Source organism: Engystomops pustulosus, chromosome 3 (genome assembly GCF_040894005.1).
Source record: "Engystomops pustulosus chromosome 3, aEngPut4.maternal, whole genome shotgun sequence".
In the NCBI taxonomy this organism is placed as follows: domain Eukaryota; kingdom Metazoa; phylum Chordata; class Amphibia; order Anura; family Leptodactylidae; genus Engystomops; species Engystomops pustulosus.
This window is the reverse complement of record NC_092413.1, coordinates 91,892,007-91,900,739: the sequence shown is the minus strand read 5'-3', so window position 1 is coordinate 91,900,739 and position 8,733 is coordinate 91,892,007.

Below are 8,733 nucleotides of genomic sequence, written 5' to 3'. Positions count from 1 at the left end.
AAAAAAAAAAAAAAAACAGATTTGAATTTAACATGGTCCTTTTTTTAATTTAAATTCTTATGACATGCAGGTATATAGCAGGAAAACTGTCGCTCATAAACATAAGGCATACAACAACAACATTACCATTACAGCACAGCCCCCAGTAGTATACAGCACTGCCCCCAGTAGTATACAGCACAGCCCCCAGTAGTATACAGCCCAGCCAAGCATTAAAAAAAAAAAAAAAAAAACTTATATACTCACCCTCCGGTGGCTCCGATGTGCTGCGCTGCTCCCCCGATGTCCGCGCGGCTCGTTTTCAGTGTTCCACGCCGTCTTCTTTCTTCTGCTGGGCGCCGCCATTGATCTTCCCCGGCAGGCGCCTAGTATGACGCGCCGCTGCTGTGAAAAACATGGCGGCGCCCAGCAGAAGAAAGAAGACGGCGCGGAACACTGAAGACGAGCCGCGCGGACATCGGGGCCAACGGAGGGTGAGTATGCGCCCCGATGTCTTTTTGAGGCTGCCGGCAGCCATCGCTGTGAAAACAACCGCGATCGGTGCTAGGTGTTACCGGTAAGCCTTTGTTGCAATATGCAGCAAAGACTTACCGGCTATGGAGAGGGCTCAGCCCGTGAGCCCTCTCCATGCACCGGGACCCGACCGCCGCCGTGAATACACGGCGGGCGGTCGGGATTACCGGCGTATAAGACGACCCCAGAGAAGACAGAAGATTTTTCTGTCTTCAAAAGTCGTCTTATACGCCGGAATATACGGTACTTATAGTGGTTTGCCCACAAAAAAAAGTCCTCAAATCTGAATCCCGTAGTGATCATATATATATAGTGATCAATAAATAACTTGTTTTTTTTATGTATCTCTTTCTTCACTTTACCTGGGAAAAAGGCCATTGGATGTTGTCATGCCATGCAAACTTCTGTTAAGGACCACTATACAGGCAGTTCTTTCCTTCTCTTGACTTGGCAAAATTTAGCTGTAAGATCTTCTATATCTGCACTTGACTTCAGGAGGACTCCAATAACAATGTGGGAAATATCGGAAAGATGACCTAGAGTCTGAATACTTATATCCATAAATGTCCGTTTCACATTGTCCGTACAGGGTGGAGACATGCAAAGTTGTAGGATAAGTTGACATTCAGGAGTCCAAAGACTGTTCCATGTCATGAAATCAGCATTTAACATTCATTGTACCCTTCATTTGATGCATCATCTCCAGACTTCTCACTACAACTATCTGTTTGGGTAGACTACTTCTTGCTAATTACCTCTCTACAGTTGTCACCTCACAACTTAACCTTAAAGAACTAAACCTTATGGTCACTATTTTCATTTATTTTCCCTGTTGAGCCTTTTTTTGGTGAAAACATGGCATGTCTGCAGTGACAACAGCTTGATTGAACCATAAAAGTGACAACAGTTATTTGTATAGACTCTTTGAGCGGTATAGAACCATTTTGATGTGTTTAGGTCTGCAACAGAGACTACGAAACAGGGACAGGTTCCGGACGGGATGACAGTTGGTTAGGACTGCGGCCCGAGTTTGAGGCTTTTAGTGCTTTATAGACTTGCCTACTCAGGGAAATGGTGTAATAGGGCTGGTCACCGTAGTTCCACAGTGATCATCTCTACAGGCCCTTATCCTTCACTTATCCTACATCTATGCGTGTCCCTGTCTACCACCTCTTGGAGCACACCATTATGTCTGTATTTTGATTAATAACAGCAACAGATCTATGCACATCATAAATGAATCCCATGATAAATCATTGTTTTTATTGGATCAAGAATAAAAGTTAATTTTTATGCGCACCTTTCTCTTTATTTGCCACTTGCGTAGGCTGAGGTACCACTGTACCCAACCAGTTGTACTAATTATTTTTTTATTTTTACACAATGCCTCAATATAACTAAATGCAAAAAGTCTTTACAGATCCTTTGTATATATGAACAAAGTTTAACATTACACGTACCACGTTAAAGGGTGCCTAACCAGCCCTCCACTAATCCCCTCTACAAGGTAGAACGCATGGACACTCCTGAGACACAAGAGAAATTCCACAAATAAAAAAACAATGTCCAGCAACCTCCAGTGTGGATAAAAAGTAAAATTTTCTTTATTGTCTTCTAAAACATTCTAAGGCACAATGCAAAAAGATTTAGTCATGATCAAATAACATCTCCTCTTTATAAGCTTTCAGTCATACCTTTTCTATTTTCTATTATTTAGGAGAAAGTTCAAATACATTTGCAACTTCTTTTAAAACTATAAATTAGGATAAATATAACTTAAAGATTCTTTAAATAATGATATGTTGTATCTATTCTACTGTACATAATAGAATATGTAATTGGAGTAGTTTTACTGAAAACGACTGAGTAACCAGCAAGGAACACAGGGAATTTCCACCTCCATTCAGTCTTCACTTTAAAAAAAAATAGCTTTGTACAAAAAGGATTTACAAGCAGTGATCTGTCCATGGTTTGGTATCTTGTCTTCATTTAACCTTCCTGCAGATATGGCACTTTATTAGCCAGAAAAGTATACTAGTAAGAATGCAACATGCAATGCACAATCTATGTTGTTCCTCATCTAGACTTCAGTAGGGGTTTAAATATTAACCCCTTGCCTACAATTCCCTTTTTTCATCTCACGCTTCTGTTTTTTCTGATCTATCAAAATATAAAAATTGGTGGTGGTGAACCCAATAACACAAAATAGCGCCCAAATGTCCAAAACGTTACTTTTAAACCATTTTACATCATCTAAAAACAATGTAATAAAAAGTGAACAAAATGTTGCACAGTCCTCAAAATCGTAGCAAAAAATGACACCTCATATAGCTCAGTAGATGGCAAAAATTTCTTTTTTTTTGTAAATTCGTTTCATTTTTGAAAATGTATTAAAGCACAATTTTAATAAAAATTTGGGAGCACTGCATTCGTACCGACCCAAAGAATAAAGCAGAGGTGTTATTTGGAGCCCATAAGAAATGCGTTTTTTTTTTTGCCAATTTCACCACATTTGGAATTTTTTCCAGCTTCCCAATAATAAATAACGTCACTGCGAAGTAAAATTTGTTACACAAAAAATATGCCCTCACACAGATTTGTACGCAGAAGACCGAAGGTTGTGCGACCGAGGCTCACCAATAATTAACTCTTCAACTCCTTTTATCCTTCTGCATATATAAAAAACTATTTCTCTGCAACAATGAGAACAGAAACTTTCAACGAGAATAAGATGCCATTCAGACACGAAACCGCTACGGTCCTTCCTCCTCAAATATCCTCTATAGCTCAGTCCACTATGTACAGAAGATACACACGGACATAGCATAGATGGTTTCAAATAGTCATAAAATTTTATTTCTCAATCTACTCACATAAAATAATAAAAATGTGCATATCTACTTATTCCACGAGGACGCCAATCATCGCCCGACCCAGAGTTTCGCCTCACAGCTTCTTCCTTTGAGGAGGAAGGACCACAGCGGTTTTGTGTCTGAATGGCATCTTATTCTTGTTGAAAGTTTCTGGTCGTATTAATGTTCTCATAGACTGAGAAGGTGCAACACTTGTGTAGTTGTTTTGTACACTGAAAAATGAAAAAGTTGGAGAGCGAAAAAATGAAAGAAAAAACCCTCCTTCCTTAAGGGGTTAATGAACATTCAGGTTTTATCCACAAGTTATGTAAAAGACTGGCCAACCCCCTTAAAGCCAAACTTTTTTATTTTTGTATTTACAGAAATGTATGAGACTTGTTTTGTAGCGAATTGTACTACCTAATGTCACCATTTACTATTCCAGGTAATGTAAAAACGCCCTTGGTCACAGTGACCAGGAAGGTGAAATAAATTCCACAACATTGACTTGAAAACGCATTTGCACCATTTGCTTGTGGGCTCTGTTTTTACAGCTTTATCTGTGCACTCCAAATGACACTTCTCCTTTACTTTGGAATGCTACACTCACTGTGATAGCAAACTTTTAGGCTTTTATAATTTTATTTTTAAATCTTTTGAACTTTTAGAGTACTTGAACCCTAGGGGACTGATCACTCTTACAATATACTGTAATACTACCGTATTGCATTGTATGTTGATTTTTATACTGATCTGTAACAGTCTGCCACCAGCAATATATGGAAAAAGTCTGTGTCAGCTCTACTCACTCCAGTGCTCACCGCAGGACTGCGTACACGGAAACGCCCCGGCAAGGGAAAGTTCACAGGTAGAGAAGAAGAATTCCAGCGCACGTCCCAAACGGTATAAAAACTTCTTTATTTGTGCAACAGCAGATTCGGATATGTACAATGAAGAAAACTGATCGACGCGTTTCGGCTGTTAAGCCTTAGTCATGATCTATTAGAACTACTAAAAACACACATCTTAAATACAAAATGCAATCAAGGTCACATGACCCTAGTAGTGAGGTGGAGCGTACTAAGATAAACCCTTAATGACAAGTGCCTCACATTGAATTTGGTTAATTGGTAGGGAAAGTAACTCTTCACCTCAGTACTAGAAAAAATAAATATAACAATTCTGTAGCCTATGAAAAAGAAACAACTATGTTACAAAAGGACACAATGTTGCGGTGTGCTGATATAAAAGGGTGGATCTATTATTAATAACTTGTGATCAAGTCATGTCTACTATTCATACCTTGTGGTTGTCTAGTCTGTAAAACAAATATCCAATAGGACTCTCTGTTAAAGGAAACCTACCACTTGTAGTGGCAGGTTTCCGATGGCAATACCGGGCACCAGCTCAGGGTGAGCTGGTGCCGGAGCTTATTTTAGTTAGTGTTTTAAACCGCGGTATTGTGTAGTTTTGGGCACCACTGTATAAAAAGGACATAGTAGAACTGGAACAGGTGCAGAGGAGAGAAACCAAGATTATTAGGGGAATGGGGGGACTAGAATACAATGACAGATTACAAAATGTAAGGATATATATATCTTAGAAAAAAGGGGAGACCTTATTACAATGTACAAATAGTACAAGGATCTCTCCAAAGATCTTTTTTATACCTAGACCTGTGGCCAGCACAACGGGGCATCCTCTATATCTAGAGGAGAGATGATTCTACCATGGACTGGGATTCTTTACTATAAGTGCAGTAAAACTATAGAACTCTCTGTCACAGGAGGTTGTTATGGTAGATAATTTGTTCATGTTCAAGAGTGGCCTGGATGCCTTTCTGGAGAGCAAAAATATCACATTGTATGGGAAATAAGCATTGGTTTAATCTTATAGGATGGACTTTAAAAAAACTTTTTCTAACCTTACGTACTATGATAAAATGATACTATGTAGCTGTGGGTCATTTTCCATTTTCCCCTTGATAAATTCCTTCAGGGGTGCACCCCTACAGCAGCTTATGACCAAGTGTGGAGTTTTTCTGTATTTAGGAGAAATTGGGTAATAAACTACAAGGTGTACTTTCTTCTTTTACCCCTTGGAAAAATATAAATGTTGTGGCTAAAACAAAATTTTTTCCCGACCCACACAAGCTGAAGTTCAAACTGTCTATGGTGTTAGGACTTTTGGTGATAACATGCTCACTATACCCCTTGATCAATTATTTTCAACATTTTTTAAAATATGGTTATTTGTCTGTAATGCTCTAATTTGGTGTATACCTGTAATATTGGACAGAAACCAGAAACAGCTAGTATAGTAGATGCAAGCAGGTTAAAGGGCAGGGACCTAGCTTGATTTAGCTGGCCCAGTGGACCTGATACGTAAGGTCTTGCCCAGTAACCATCACTCTCTCACAATACTACAGACATGTAGTAATACTACGTAGCTTAAGGGTGTGAGATGGCCTGTAAGTTTTTGCAGTGACAAATAAGGAGTTTCCAGCATTGCTATAAACATGCCAGATTACACCTGTCCAAAGTACAGAGTGATTCACACCCTGTAAATAACACTGGAATGCCTCACAGATTAATGGGGATTGGGGATGTCTAATGCCACACAAGGGCACAGGACTCATAAAGATCTCTCCAAATGTGTCCTTTACTTTCAAAGCAAAGGGATAAACAATAGGAAAATGCATGCAGAAATAAATAATAAAATATCCAGGAAAGATGGAAAATGTAACATAAAAATATGGAGGAGCCACTAATACGGCATACTCCCATATATGCCACAAAGTCAGAGTCAAAGATATAAAATTAGTGCTCTACTCCTTATACTGTTTGTCAAATGGCTAGAGCCTCTCACCACCTCTTCATGGACTGGAAATAAAAGATATCCCCGACTCCTTGCATCGCCAATCGTCCTCCTTTAGTGGGTTGAAACACAATCCTCGTCTCGTTACCGTGTCCACGGTGTGTTCCCAATCCTACATCAGGAGGTATGCGAAAGGATAGTGCAGATTGCCAGGTTCAAAAAGGAAATAGTATTTATTGTATATACTCACACATTCCAATTTAAAAGCGCGCACCTAAAACACCTCGCCCGACCCAGGTTTCGCCTATTCAGGCTTCTTCCGGGGCATGATGCAAGGAGTCGGGGATATCTTTTATTTCCAGTCCATGAAGAGGTGGTGAGAGGCTCTAGCCATTTGACAAACAGTATAAGGAGTAGAGCACTAATTTTATATCTTTGACATAGGAAAATGCAGTTTACGTAGACTTATTCTGCAGGAGGTACAATAGGAACATGGATGTTACGCTAAGTATGCAACTTGCTAAGGTCTCATGCACACGAACATGTGCTGTTTGCGAGCAAACAAGTGGTCCCTTGTTTGTGGCCCCTCTCATGCCACAGACAAAAATAAAAAACAGAGAGAGGCAGGAATAGAGCCTTCTCTATAATTTGTGGCCTGGGCAGTCGGATCATGCATTCAGCCGTGGAATCCATACACCCATAGAAATAAATGGTAATGTGTGCTTATGAATGTATAAATGGGAATGTATCCTTACAACGTAGGGAAGCAGTGTAGGCCCTGGGATGGATGCCATATAGTGGCATCTGTCCCCTGTAGCTGCTAATGGAGTCTCCTGAGTGTATAATGCTTTTTCCAGCAGGAAACAGTATGAAAAAAGTTCAGCATACAGTTTTCATGTATGCTGTATGATGTATACTGAGCAGACTGAGAGGCAAAAAACAGAATATGTCGATGGACACTTTAACGTATACCCTGGGAGCTTTCCTGGCATATACACTAAACATGATGTGAATGTACCCAAACATGTTTTTGAATCCCACTGGGTTCAAGTTCGGAAGTCATAGTTGCAGTACAGTACAATACTGGCACTACTATATGTTCATGAATTATAACAATACAGCATAATTTCATTATGAGTCTGGGTTCCCACCTTGTTTTTTGGACACGTTTAGTGTATATGTGAGGAAACCATACATGCTAATCTAATCCATAGACTGGCAGGTGAAGGCACCCATTTTCAGGATCACAATGATATTTGGTCATTGTTAACGCCAAAACCTTAAAAATAAACATTATGGTGATTCTGAAACTCAGGATTTTACTCCCCCACCCTGTAACTCCCCTCCTTTAAACTATCATAACCTCTGTCACCACTCCTTGATGTTAGTATAGTCTGTTAAACCCCTTATACCAGTGGTGGCGAATCTATGGCACAGGTGCTGGAGGTGGCACTCAGGGCCCCCTCTATGGGCACCCGCCCCATCACTCGAGTGCAGAGTGCACCAGACAGGACTCAAGGCCTCTTGCAGTCCCAGGCAGCCCATGACCCTATACAATTTAAACCTGTGACAGAGAAGGGAGTAATAAGTTACTGTTTAAATTGTCGCATCAGCACTTTGCGAAAAATATGTGGGTTTTGTTGTAGTTTGGGCACTTGGTGTCTAAAAGGTTTGCCATCGCTGCCTTATACTATAACAGCCATCTATCCAACAGGCAAAACCCCATAAAAAATATAACAAAGGCTTGTGCCTGGTCTTAGCTTAACACTCTGTTGTTGTTGTTTTTCACTTTGCTGCCCCCTGCTGGTTTATTCTGGCAATTCTTTAATCCACTAAGCAAGGACCTTGGGCATGATGATCACGGTCGGCCAGGTCCAGTGATCGACCTGGGCCCGCAGTCTTCCAGTCGGCAGTCTGCGTGTCACATCAGTGGTGCAGAGAATCAATTGTATGCGTGTCATACATTGGGGGACATTTACTTACTCGGTCGCTGGAGATCCCTGAAAGTGCATTGTCCGATTCCAATGCACTGTGCCGCGATTCACAAAGATCGTGCAACCGATATACTGCATGCGTCGCTTCCCCGCGAAGGTCCACTGGAGTTCACCTTCTTCCTGGTGTATGTAAGTGCATTGGATGCAGCACAATTTGAATATGAATTCCCGCTCTCAATCCGAATCAGTCGGATCATCTGACGGCCCTCCCCCCAACCATGAAAACCATGAAAAGTCCGCCGGAAATGCAATCCGTGGACCCTTAGTAAATAAGCCCCATTGTGCAAGGCTACCATGCATAGATGGACTTGCATCTACGCTTTCCTGCCCGAGAGAAGAGGAAGCCGTGGGATTGCTGGGTGAGGTGAGTACAGAGTTTACCGTTTACTGTCAGCAACTGCTGACGATTCATTAAGGGGGCATCTGTTGACATTTTATTAAGGGAGGCGTCTGCTGACATATCATTAAGGGGGTATCTGCTGACATTTTATTAGGGGGGCCCCTGAGGGCATTTCATTAAGGGGGCGAATGCTGACATTTCATTAAGGGGGTTCTCT